Source organism: Sinocyclocheilus rhinocerous, unplaced genomic scaffold, assembly GCF_001515625.1.
Source record: "Sinocyclocheilus rhinocerous isolate Xijiao unplaced genomic scaffold, SAMN03320098_v1.1 scaffold720, whole genome shotgun sequence".
Taxonomy (NCBI): Eukaryota; Metazoa; Chordata; class Actinopteri; order Cypriniformes; family Cyprinidae; genus Sinocyclocheilus; species Sinocyclocheilus rhinocerous.
In genome coordinates, this window is record NW_015653468.1 from 411,320 (window position 1) to 426,064 (window position 14,745).

Here is a 14,745-nt window from a genome sequence, read left to right on the forward strand (position 1 = left end):
CTGCAGCTTAACTCTCATCTACTCCGAGGATCTGAGGTCCACTGTCAAATCCATGAGACAATTTCATTAGCAAGACACTGAGGGCAGGAAGTTCATGACCAACGATTTCTAGTGCCTCAATTAGGTCAGGAAGGGTTTGAGTCTGAGTTTATTTATTTATTTAATACGTTTGCCTTGACCTCAGTTAATAAAGTGCACAGTCTCTGTCCAGAGCACAGCATACAAAATATGAAATCTGTCAAGAGTGTTGTCCGGGTCATATTAAAATAACGAAGTAATGATTTACATTTTGCTTTAACACATAACATAGCCCATGTTCGGGACCAATATGATTAGATTTTTTTTTTGCAATTTTTTTTATTATTTGTGACAATTAGTGAAGATATATGTGAAGAGTTCAGATGCAAAAGCCTCTAAGTGCCGTTTGAAATTTTCTTCAAAAATGATTCTTTTTTCGACTCCTATGTTTGTTCAGTTATTTCACTTTAAGATTTTAAGATTTATGTTTGAATTACATACAAAATTTCTGTCCATTTAGACAGTTTGCACACATATTTAATTATATTTTCAAAATGCATTTATTCAAATTGCTTAGAATCAGTATAATATAAAATATAATATAATAGGATTTGTGTGTGTGTGTGTGTGTGTGTGTGTGTGTTTAAGACACAGTCAGTTTATTATACTATTACAGAAATCGTACCTGTTTCTTAAATGTTTCTTTTACGTATCACTGACAAATGTGCATCACATTAAGTTTATTAGTTTATGTTAAAACTGTAATTCAAATGGAAATTATTTATCAGAATTTATATGAATTTCAAATAATTTAAATAATTTTTAAGTGCACTTTCCTGTTAGCTGCATTGTCTTTAATAAAAAAAAATGTATTCGTTATTTTTACTATAATGCAACTGAGAATATGAAATATGCTTAATTATCATGGAAATGTTAATGCAAATTATTTTAGTGATCTTAAAATAGGATTTTCTTCATGTAATTCATTTTTTCCTTTTGATTTGGAGTGAAATATGACAGAGACATTTGTTTCGTTTTGTCAGATTCACCTTTTGTTCACCCCTTTTATGGGATTTTAAAACTAGTATTTTCAAAGCCCAACCTGTTGAATTGGTTGTCAAACCAGATTGCAGAACAAGGCATCCTGGGTTTTTCATACATGACCCGACATCACACATGAAATTGAGGGCAGGGGAATCCAGATGAGGTCTCGGTTCTGACAGGCCACTGTTTTCCTGAGCAGCACCAGACGGTTCATTCTGACTGATTAAAGAATAACCCTTAAATGGAGTTCTAAAAATGGGCGAGGAGGAAGAGGAAGAGGTCGTTATCCTTCATCAGTCGGCAGAGGAAGGGCCCGATGACAGTGAATGGCGGCTCCTGTCTAACAACACCAAGGATTATGGCACTTCATTTAGGCCAGGGGTGCCCAAACTCTGTCCTGGAGGGCCGGCGTCCTGCAGAGTTTAGCTCCAACCTCGATTAGACATACCTGAACCAGCTAATCAAACTTTTACTAGGCATACTAGAAACTTGCAGGCAGGTGTGTTGAGGCAAGTTGGAGCTAACCTCTGCAGGACACCGGCCCTCCAGGACCGAGTTTGGGCACCCCTGATTTAAGCTATAGAGAGAATTTATGTATTGACTTTGTCAAGCTGCACTTTACAGGTTATTTAAGCCTAAACAAAATAATTTCCAGCATGAAGTTCATCAGTACGCCTACATTGTAAATGTGAATGTCAAAGGCCAAATGCACACTGCTGCTAAATCTGTCAATGGCTGTTTAAAACTGCAGGGTGTTAATATGACTCCACATCTACAAAAATTCCAAAAACAGAATTGTAATATCCCGTTTTTTGTTGTTGTTGTTTTTTTTTTGCTCCGCTAATGCTAAACTAGTGTTTGAACTTGTTGACTGAGACTCTATTAGAAGCCTTACATTATAAGAATCAAATCTTACTAGGAAATGTGCTGCTGGCATTAAGGATTTCAAGATCTTCTGTGCTTCTTTAGAGGAACGTGTGATTGTCATGTATTTCACAAGGTCGTATAGGTCAAAAAAAGCAATTATGTAACTGTGCTTGTGGAGATTTTCTTCATCCTTGAGAAGGAACAGAAACTGCCACTGTTATTGCAGTGTAGCTTTGGTTTGCTCACACTAGAGACTTCATATGATTCTCACTTGCGACATTTTTGAAAATGTCACCATGAGGAGGGAGTTAAAGATTAGATTTCAGACTCTGAATAAGCCAAGCCACAAATCCAAATTTAACAACTTAAAGCTCATAAATAATCATTTGTCAAGTCAAGCGCTTTGTCATTTTTCAGCCATAAGATTTATTTAATCAAAAACACAGTAAAACAGTCATTGTGAAATATTATTGCCATTTATACAGCACAACTGTTTTCTATTGAAATATATTTTTAAATGATATTTTCATTATTATTAATGTCAAAAACAGTTGTGCTGGTTCATGTCTTTACTGTCACTTTTTATCAATTTAACGTCACTTTTTATCAATTTAATGCATCTGTGTTAAATTCATTCAGTCAGTCATTCCCAAATAATGGCTCCAGCACAAAATTTGTGTCAATCAAAGACTTGGAAGTATATGTCCAAGACGTATAAGTCCATAACTCCAAGTATATGACCAAGACTTGGACTTAATACAATATTATGATATATTTGTATAAAATATTATATATAAAAGATATTATATAATTATATAAAAATAATATAAATAATATAAAGATTTTTTTTTATAATAATGGTTCTGGCACAAAAATTTTGCATCAGTCTTAGACTTAAAGCATAAAGCACAAATGATTTTAAGAGCCTGATTTCCCCATCTAGTCACATGATCACATGTATTGAACTATTGATTGAACAAAGTGACAGTTTGATTTGTCAAGTAATTTCTCTACAGATTTTCTCTCCCGGTTTTTCCGTGTAGACTATTTTCCAGCTCTTTCATTCAGCACTATGACAAAGTGAGAACCGTCACTCACAAATAACCACAAACTCTTCCTCATTACTCCACCGAACGAGCACAGCGGCGGCCCGCCGTACACCCAGCAAGTGCCACGCTAAACAGATTGTTGTCTTTGTGCGTCAGCTGGTGCTCGCAAATAGGAGAGTCATTTCCACGGATGTGATAGATGCCTGACGGTTAAGATGTCAGCAGCATAACAGATCCACCCGTTTGCCTTTAAAAGGCGCTCAAATGTTTTTGTGTAGCTGTCGCCGCTATCTGTGGCCTTTCTGCCGAATGCACTGTGCTTCAAATAAATGATTGCCTTCCTTGTGTCTTTTTTCTTTCGGCTTGGATAGATTTGTTATCGAATGCTTTTGGGGATTGAGCGACTGCGAGATGGATCTCCATGACCGATCAACAGAATGCTTTTTGCCCATTAGCTGCGAGCAAATTAGTGCTGCAATGGTTTTGCTACTGCTTGTTTAAAAGACCACATTAAAGTTCCATTTAACCAGTTTTGTAGCTAAACCAACGGCTTGACTGATCAGCACCCTGCCATTTTAATTTGTTGATTTAATGGAAAGCTAAGTGAAATGGAAAGGCTACTGTTTCCGCTGCTAGTCGCTGCTCTATCAAGCAAGCTAATGAAAATAAAGCCAAATGAATGTGTGGCAGTTTACTTGGCTTTAACGCCACTAGAATGAAACTATGATTAGAATTTCACAAGCTCAATTAATTGGGCTTTTCCAGTTGCTTCGGCTTGGCTGATTAGCTCAAGTAGCGGTTTAATTGCCAAGGCGAATGCTGGTCTATTTTTAGCACCTGGGAGATCTGATTAAAGATTCAAATAAAAGCAACATCTTTAACAAGGTTTTGAGATGTAAAGGTCAGTGCTAAGTGCTGTTGTATCTAGTTAAGTTTTAAGGCCACAGAGAAATTAGGATTAATGCACTGTCTGCTAACAAGGCAAAATTACCATTGCTATTAAATAAGGATTTAACAGTGTGAGGTGGTTGTGGTTTTTAAAAAATGGTAGTCAGGTAAGATGCCATATTGTATTTAACGTGGATAAAAGTGAGGGATCGACTTACAGTGTTTACAATGGTTCGCAGTTCGCACTGTAGGTTGTAGATCATGTAATAATCACAACTCACAAATTTCAAAACTTTATGGTGTTATTGTCTATTTAAAGTCGAGACGATGTTTCATCAGTAAAACAATCGACTGTTAAACAACAGAACAATCCACTGACCGCACTGTATCAGTCCGTCACAGCCTTGTTTTCATTCCTGTCAAAAATTAAATATGGCACTACCCTGACTAAAGTCTATAACGAAGTTACAAAGTCATCCAGCATCCTAGCTTCCTAACTCATCCAGGGGCGCCGCTAGCAATTTTGGGCCCTATGAAAGAATATGAGGTTGGGCTCCCTACCGCACCAAACATACACTATATTGCCCAAAGTATTGGGACAACTCAATAAAACTCAAAAAAACTCATCGCCAAACACCAATGACTTGTACATATGCGTGCAATCATTTTAGACACTTCCAAAACTGTGGCAACAAAGATGGAAATACAATTTTAAAAATACATGAATTATGTTTCCATCTTTGATGCCACAGTTTTGGAAGAACCTGTTTTATGGACATATACTTTCCACATTATTCTGCTAATATGGAATGAGTTTGACTAACTTACTTAATCAGTTATATTAATAAAAATGCTTCACTGGGGCAAACAAAAAAATCCTAAAATAATAAATAGGACACCCCATAGCAGCATTTCTAGCAGTAGGCCTATCCAACATTTCTCAATCATGATCTTACTCATCTAAATGTGACTATTAGCTTAAAGGGGTCATATGATGCGATTTCAATTTTTCCTTTCTCTTTGGAGTGTTACAAGCTCTTGGTGCATAAAGAAGATCTGTAAAGTTGCAAAGACTAAAGTCTCAAATCCAAAGAGATATTCTTTATAAAAGTTAAGAGTCAGCCACACCTACCTAAAACGGCTCATGTTAAAAATGTTCTACATTATGAACCTTAACCCAAAAACCTTTAGCTTCATACACTGTAGATAATTGACCCTGCCTGTGGAAACCCAGCTAAAATATATAATTTTTTTTAAACAGTGGATGAGTAATTCACTTAATAAAAGCCTCCTTTGAGATCGTTTTGACAGACATGTTTATTGTGTATTATTTTCAACGTGTTTATTGCTAAGTTTAGTGTGGCAACATCTGATCTCACTCAGTGACTCTAGGCTATGTATGATAGGACGAAACCATGCAGTGAATGGGGGGGGGGATAATTTTGCTGGAAATGCAGAAATAGGCCGTAATTTTGTTTTATTTGTAACTCTTTGGTAGATACATTTATAATCTCTGTTACATTTATTACTACTACTGTTACTACTAATAAAACAGATCTCTGGGGGCCCCAAAAGTGCGTGGGCCCTTAGAATCGTCCTAACTTTCCCCCCCTTAGCTGCGCCCCTAAACTCATCTAATTAGGAATTATGCAAAACCTCATCAATAACTAACGAGAAAAAGTCTACATAATAATAATAACAAAGTCAAGTTACACAGAAGTTTCACAGCCTCTCAGAATAACCATTCTTGCTTCAGCTCACATAATTTTTTGCTCCACACTGAGATTTTTAATACAGACTTGCAAATGCGGAGATAAGTAATAAATATCAGAAGAAAAATGGCGCATCATTTGCATGCAAATTGTCCAGATGAGCTCTTCAAATCTAGGTCGTGTTAAGAGGGGATGAGTTGAATGTGTTTGTGCGAGTCACGAAAAGCAAAACTCATCCTGTTTCTCGTTAATTGTTTGCTCAGCCATTAAGAGTGAAGGAGAACAGAACAGCATCTGTGAAGCGAGAACGCACACACTCCACGGTCGCGTCTTCACAGTGTGTGTTTGCGTATCTCCTTTCAAGCCAACAGCCGCTTGAAAGCCTGAGTCATGCTTTACGGTTTTATCTGTATTGTTGGAGACGGATGCAGCTCCAGTGTTGTTATGTTAAACTTTGCTTTTCATAGATGCTGAATATTGAGTTATAATGTGATATTTTTGCTCTGGATATTTCTGATTTGGAAACAGGTGCAGATCTATCTGATGGAATAGGCTACACAATGATAACAGGAACATTCTCTGAACGTTCTGGCAAGATTCTCTCAAATGAACAGTAATAGAATGTTAGTTCAAAGTTCTCTGTTCTAATATTCTCAAAACGTTAGCACAAAATGGTATAATGTGACAGCCAGTTATTGTTCCTTGAATAGGCTGGATGAATAAACAAATACATGTTGGAAGTAAAATGTAACATTAACATGCAGATGTAGCCAACTGATTGTGACTTTTATATTTTATTTTATATCATTTACTTTATAGTATTTTATTTTATATTGTTTGTGTTGAAAGGAATATTTTTTTTGAAAGTGTTAACTTCGTCAAAACTTGTATTTAATGTTTACTTTTGATAATTGCTATTCATGTTTAGGTTCAATGGTTCCAGTTGGGAGTTCCTACCAATTGTTGTAGGTGGGGTCTTAAAATTAGTGGCGCACCTTAGGAAGAGGTATCGCTTCTCCTTTAAGCATTCGCGCTCAGTCTCACTGTGAATGCAGACGGGAAGGGATGGGCGATACCCCTAATTTTGTTTTCGATATGATACCGATATTTTTGAAGGCAGTATCGTCGATACTTCTGCACTAAACTTTTAAATTATGAAATTTATTACATTATTAAATTACTAAGAACGGGTATCTTTCGCTCTCTCATATATATATGTCCTATTTGCTCTCTTTTGTAACTTTATCACTGTATATTGTTAAAACTTTGTTAATATGTATTTTATGACGTGTATCTGTGTAATTTGTGAATTCTCTTTGAAAGTGGCGCTTTTAATCGTGAGACGTTTTATTAAAAAAATTACTGTCACAAAAACATTTGATCAAATATTGAAACTGGAGACTTAAATCTTTCTAATGATTCACAGTTTGTCAAGATCAAATAAGAGTGTGACGGTAAAGAACATGAGCCAGGGGTGATCTTTGTGGGTTAAAGGCTAGAATAAACTATACAACTTTTAAAATCAGCTCAGCTTTAAACAGGTCAAATCAGCTCAAGATATCAAAAATGTTTGATATTCTCCGACTGGAAGGATTTAAGTCTGAAGCTAAAAATTTGGATTCTGTGGCCATCATACACTCCCGATTTTCGATGAAATCTGTGAACTCAACCCTTGTAGACTGGCTCTGACTTTCAGCAACTAGGGTCCAGACTGTAATTTGGGGCAAAAATCTGGGCAAAAGTCATGTAATGTATTCCAATCCTTAGATATTAACTTCTTGTTCTAAAATAAAAACTCAACTCTGGAAATAAAACGACACGTTTAAGCCATTTATAATGGTTTTTATGATCAATCAAACGTAAATTTATCTTTAGGTCTTTTCTAGATGTATAGACACTTCTGTGCTGTGATTATTTTAGCCTATTGCTGAAACTACAACCTTTCCAGTGAGTAGACAACCTGTCAATGTTTATATGTCTAACTTAACGGAACGCAATAGTGGCAGACATGGAGAGGATGAAAATTGGATTTAACTTGTCAGGGGCTGATGGATCTGAATGTGTTGCCAAACTTAAATCAATATCATTCTGGTCTGCTCTGTCCAGAAAGCTACGCCAGACAGGGACACCCTTCGCATGTCGCTCACCTTTCACTCCACAGAGAAAAATGTGAGGAAAACTGGCTTTGGTAAGTAAATAACACAGGGTTGCCCACCATTTGGCCGGTGCAGCAAAAGGTTAATTTGCAAGGAATATAAAACACGAACAAGGCAATACCGTAGAGAAAACTAAATTGTGTACTTTGCTATGATTGAAACCCGCTCTTAAAAAACGCGCCACAACTGATTGATGCTGGAATTGCTTCTAAGATTGTTGGCTTGTTAAATTGTTTCTGTTACCGTAATAGCAGAAAAAGAGTTTTGTTTGTGCTCCGACAAATCAATCAGCGCTTGGAGAGGAAACTAATCCTACAGCAAGCCCAGAACAATGCGTGTGTGGTTTCTAATGCGGTTTGGTAATGGAGATATTATAGGGGGAAAAAACAAAAAAAACAATTGTGCAACATAAATCACTGCACTTGTCCGTTAGAAACACTTGGGCCACATTTTGGGTAAAGTGTAAGTGGGTCATTATCAGGAAATAGTGCCATTTTTGTTAAACCTTAAAAAAAACATTTAAAGTTACTGCAGATAATTTATTAATATTTTCCCACTTTGATATTCATAAAATAAAATTCATGTTTTCTGTAAAAACATTTATCAGTATGATAATATAGTAATATATTCCTACTTTGATGTTCATAAAAGAAAATTTATATTTTCTGTAAAAACATTAGTATAATAATATAAAATTTTCCCACTTTCATATTCATAACAGAAAATTCATATTTTCTGCAAGCATTGATTAGTATGGTATTGGTAATGTAATAATACTTTAACACTTTCATATGAATATCTGAAAAGTTTTATTTTCTGTAAAAACTTTGAATAATAAAATCAGTATAATAATTATCCTTATAACAGTGAATTATGTGGTCAAAAAAAAGTCTATGATGTATTTTCCTTAAATATGATGACAGGATGTCACAACTAGGTAAAAAAAAAATTACAGGCTGTGATAGCATAATTTTTTAATTTCAATAATAGCTTTATTTAAACAAAACTGAGTTTTAATTCTATTTAAATAATTACATATTTACTGTATTTAACTTACACTTATATTGTAAAACATGACAAATGAAATAAGTAAATTACTACTGATAAAAATAAAGTTTTATTTTAAAAATTATTTTGCATTGCATTCTAAACAGTGTTAAGGCAAGACACCACAGGTGAATAAAGTGACATTTTAACTATTAGCCTACATATCACCATACTTCCCCAGTTATTTAAATGCAGTACATTAAGATGTTAATTTTTGTATTACAAGTGAAATGTTATGTTTACATATGCAAATGATGCATTATCTAACATAAATGCACACATTTGCATACATTTCCAGGACAGAAATCTGAACACTGGATAAAGCCAGCTTCAAAATTCTAGTTTCATTTTGATGACATTTTAGAGTTTGGTGTTTTTACATTTTGGATATCTCATTTCATCACTCCATACATCAGAAAATACTGCCAACAGCTGGAAAAATTACCTTTTCACATGTTTTTAGTAATAAAACTCATTTTGAGAAAACAGCCTTTAAAGATATGTGTCATAATTGAAATCTACAGACACTATCTATCAAATACATCCAATAAATCTATCAAATTGATAAGGTGTTATAAAATAAAAACTTAAATGTGTATTTTGGATATTTTCTTTCCACTAGTCTGAAAATAAGACATGTTATGTAAACAAAATCACCCAAAATCTCAAAATTGACCAGTGCATGAAAAACAGCGTTTTTGCCAGGGGTTTCTTGCCATAAATCTAGCATCTAGCAGATAATGTGACTATAGTCAGTATCCTATATATATATATATATATATATATATATACTGTATATAATATACTTTATAAAGTTTGTGTAGTCAGTGTTCACCCGCTGAGAGTCTGTCAGTGCTCAGATCTGATCTGATGGACTCCAAACACGTTATGCGAAGACAAGGTACCAGACCTGACATCCTCCACAACTCCTTTCCCTCCATCACTGACAGAAATATACCTCAGTGTCACCGAACCGCTGCTCCACTCTATATTTTCTTTTCTCTTTACACACACACATCTGACATCTATCTTCTCTCTGGCCCCTCTCTCCTCCCAGTCTCCCTTTTCTCATTTGGCAGATAAATGATTCAATCCATCTCATCCACTGCACGGATGTGACATAATTCTGCGGTGTGTCGTGTTCTGCTCGATCGTACTACGGTCTCTTGTGTATATGATGGTGTGTGTCATGCGTTTGTGTGTGTAGGTGCTGCACTTGTCTCAATAGTACTGTCATAAATATTCACTACTGATATTTTTACTGCAAACCCCCGCCGGCTTCTCAGTCATACTGCAACTTGTGGCATACTTCAAGCCCTAAAATAATGTCTTGATGTCACACCAGATACACTTATGAGAACTTTTCTCCTGGAGCCGTGGTCTGACTGTTATGAGAAAACAGTGTGTCTGTAATTTTCGTTGACGGCAAAGATCAGTTGCTCTGCACACCTCCATCCCTGACAGAAATCTGAGCACTTTGTCTTTTTCTTCCTTTTCTGACTTTATGAAACTACGTTGGAGAAGCTTCAGATATCTGTTCAGCAAAAGAGGACAAGAAATATGGTTATGATGGACCTGGAAATAATTAGATTTTAGCCATAACCACTGTCCTAAAACATTACATTTGTTCCTTTGCAAACAATAATATAATATAATATAATATGTGACCCTGGACCACAAAACCGGTCTTAAGTCACTGGGGTATATTTGTACACTGTAAAAAAAATTCTGTAAAATTTACGGTAAAAAAACGGCAGCTGTGGTTGCCGGAATTTTACCGTAAAAAAATACGGTAGCAACATTTTAGGTTTTACGGTTTTAACTTAAATTTACAGTTAAATAAGAATGCACTTCCAGCAGCCATGATAAACAGTTGGTGGTTAAAGTGTTCTATGCACAATTTGATTTGACGAAAGTCACGAGACCTATTACTCTCTATGTTACAAAAGATTAGATACAAATTATATATATATAGTAGTCAACATTTGAAGTGGATCAAAAAAGTTAATCAAAGTTGTCATAAGAAAACAACACATTTTGGCTTTAGGTTTTAGGACAACTTTGATAAAAAAGTTTTGATCCACTTCAAATGTTGACTAGTGTATAATTATTATCATTAAGTAGTACAACTGTTTTCAACATTAATAATAAGAAGAAATGTTTATTAAGCAGCAAATCAGCATATTAGAATGATTTCTGAAGGATCATGTGACACTGTAGACTGGAGTAATGATGCTGAAAATTCTGCTTTGCATCACAGGAATGAATTACATTTTAAACTATATTAAAATAGAAAACAGTTATTATACATTTTTGTATTATTTCACAATATTGCTATACTGTGATTGGTCACTGCTTGTTGTTCAATGTAAAATCTGGGCCGTAAAGCTAAGCCATTGATTTTTAATACTAAACGAATTCCTGCAAAGTCAATTTTCAGTTCATCAATTTAATTTTATTTTTTTAAAGTTCTTCTAAACTTCCCATCACCAAAGACATCTCTGCTTGTCATTACAATGCAATCTGAAATAAAATTTCCACCTTCAAACTTCCATAGCTGAGAGCACTGTGGGAGTAATATATTCCTGACAGAACCCTCAGCTCTGCGGTTCCACAACACGCCTCAGGTGCACCTACGGCATAATCACAAAGCTAATTTCACAATTATAACGGCTCAGAGTGCATATGGGAGACTGTTACGGTGCAATGATGAAGTACCTTCTGTGAGAAGTCATGAGGAGAGAAGACATTAACGTCACAGGTAGATTTATTGAGCGATTTAAGTCGTTAGTCATTGTAGGTTGTACAACTACCATCATCGAACTCCTCCGATTCCAACTGACTTTAGAGGAGTCGTTTGATTTAAAGTTGTCTGATTCCCTGAAGAGCTGCGGTGAACTTTATAAACAGATGATGCAGTAGAGACTGGAAACTTTATGGAGACTGCTAATGGGAAACAAAGGAAGTTCTTTACCATGACTAACATTACATCTCCTCATTTACATTCACACACACTCTTTTCTTGTGGTTCATGTACTGTACGTCTCAGTCTATGATTTTGAATGTGCTTTTAGCGGAAAGACACCTAATGTGATTTGAAACTTTAAAGGTTTATTGCTGGCAATCCTGCAATGTTATTACTTTTATGCGAGAATTTTTCTTGTGTTGAAGTATTTTCTATTAAAACAGGAAGGTGAGTAGCCTACATACTGAAGGTCTTCAGTTTATTGAGGTTTTCAAGTGGTGTTGGAAGTATTTTGCACATGAATGACCAAGCAAAGTTGTATTCATATAAAATAATGAGGTATGTAAAGCCAGAGGCGGACAAAGTACTCAACTCCATTACTTGAGTGAAAGTACAGATACTGCTACTTAGTTACTGTCCGCCTCTGTGTAAAGCTAATTAAGAATTATCAAAAGAAAATGTTAATAAGGCCAACAGGTCTGTTTCTTATGAAAGCAAAATATGAAATAAAATTTTAAAAAGGAAACATTAATAACTATCTCACAAAAGTCTGAATTGTGAGATAAAAGGTCACAATTACATTACATTACATTTATTTATTTAGTGGCAGGAAAAAACTGAATAGTGAGAAAAAAAATGTAATTCTGAGACTCAAAATTCAAAAAAAAAAAAAGTTAGAATTGTGAGATAAACTCAGAATTGTGACAATTCTGAAAAGTCTCATGACTCAGAATTGTGAGGAAATCGCTGAGTTACATATAATCAAGAATACTTTTTCCATGTGTCATTCCATTTTATTGCACATAACTTTTTATGTTTTGTTTTCTTCTTCTTCTTGTATATATGGATTACTTTGGTTGTTACCGACATCTGGTGAAAATTTCAAGTCAACAGCACCTTTAGAAATATATTTACTGAGAAAAATGGTGACGTGTTCAATACTTATTTTACCCGCTCTATATGTGAACTATATGATTCTCTATTTTCTGAGCATATTTAAAGAAACACTGTTATTTGTGGTGAAATACAAAAACTCTCAAATGACCCAGAAAATGTCTGTTTATCTGTGCAGTAATGCGCAAATATTCGCCCATCAAGAAAACAATTCTTTGCAGCAATCTTCTGTGTTATTGCCATCACACTATTGACAAGGACGTTTACCACATCTGGTTTATTTGCTTGCGGTTGCATTTATGAGTGATCCATAATAACAGCAAGAAAGGCTGTTCTCGGTATCATTAGAACTGATAGCTGAAGGTGCATCTATTTCAGATGAGCTTAGGGAAAAATAATGAATCATCACATCAAATTATAAGCAGCAGGGATTCATTTATTGACTGGAGTTTATGTGAAAGGTGCAGAGCTGTAATCTCTCTGGACATCATAACAGGTTTCATCAGAGAGGAGTGCATGTGACATCAGGGGTTCAACCGTAATATTACGAAGCTACGAGAATACTTTTTGTGCGCAAAAGAAAAAAAATAACGACTTCATTTAACAATTCGTCTCCTCCACGTCATCCTAGCGCCATTTTGGAGAGTATCCACTGAACGCAAACAGCGTATGCTGTTCTGTGTCAGCCGCACCACACGGATTCGTTTTCTACGTTGTTTGTGCTTTGATTGCTTTGATTACAACGTATCCGTGTGGTGCGGCTGACAGTCAAAACAGTCAAAAGCATGGAATAATTACCATAATTACCAGTGTAATTTAAGCAAAATGTGTAAAAAGACGTTTTTAAAAATGCAGTAAAATTTTGTGTGAAATATTACAATTGAAAATAACGTTAAAATGCTTTTTATTCCTGTAATGAAAAACGAAATTTTCAGCATCATTACTCCAGTCATCAGTGTCACATGATCGTTCAGAATCATTCTAATATGCTGATTTCAATTATGGTTCTTCTTATTATAAATGTTGAACATGTTTTGCTGCTTAATTTGAGATAGATAAAGAGATATATAGAGAGATAATGGAAAGCAGCTAAAGCCTGCTCGCTAAATGTTGCTAGATTCATCTTATTATATCCACCTTATTTTGCAACACAAAAATGGTAGCTATTTTCAGTGAATGCAAGACCTCTGATTTGTTAGCCGCTATAGGTAAATAACTAGGAGAATAAAAAAATGCAGTAAATGGTAAAACTATTTGCCCTACAATCCAGTGTGTTTATGATTATGATAATATATTAAAAAATATGATAGCAAATACCAATTTGCAGTAATAAGCAATATAACAGATTTGTACAGCTAAATTAAATGAAGCGAATGACACCGGAGGCCCCACACATACAAGTTACAAAGTAAGGTTACGTTAAAAATAAGGTGTATATTGGCGAGTCTTGGAAACTACATAAGGTTTGTCCTAAAGTCGCTAAATGTGTCACTATGCGATTTTTTTTTAATGACACTAAAGTGGTCTGAAAAGTTGATAAATTGACAACACTGGACAGATATATACTCTTCGACAGGTTTTGCGAAATCGCTGACAAATGCCTGAAATCTGAGGCAAATTGGTGCTCGTTCATGCGAATGACAATCACGCAGTGTGAATTATCAAAGACGCGATCTGAGACGCCCATGAAATATTTGGCATGCTAAATACAGCGGGGAAAATAAGTATTGAACACGTTACCATTTTTCTCAGTAAATATATTTCTAAAGGTGCTGTTGACTTGAAATATTCACCAGATGTCGTAACAACCCAAGTAATCCACATATACAAAGAAAACAAAACAAATAAATTAAATCCTTCCCCTAGTCAGTGGAAATTAATATTAGCTGGTTCAGTCCCAACACCTACAGTACCAGGATGATGAAGATAAAACAAGGGTGGATATTTCAGCAAGACACTGATCCCAAACACAGCCAAGGAAACTCTTGATTGGTTCCAGAAAAAGAAAATAAAGCTGCTAGAATGGCCCAGCCAATCACCTGACTTAAATCCAATAGAAAATAAGAACTAAAGATCAGAGTTCATAGAAGAGGCCCACAGAACCT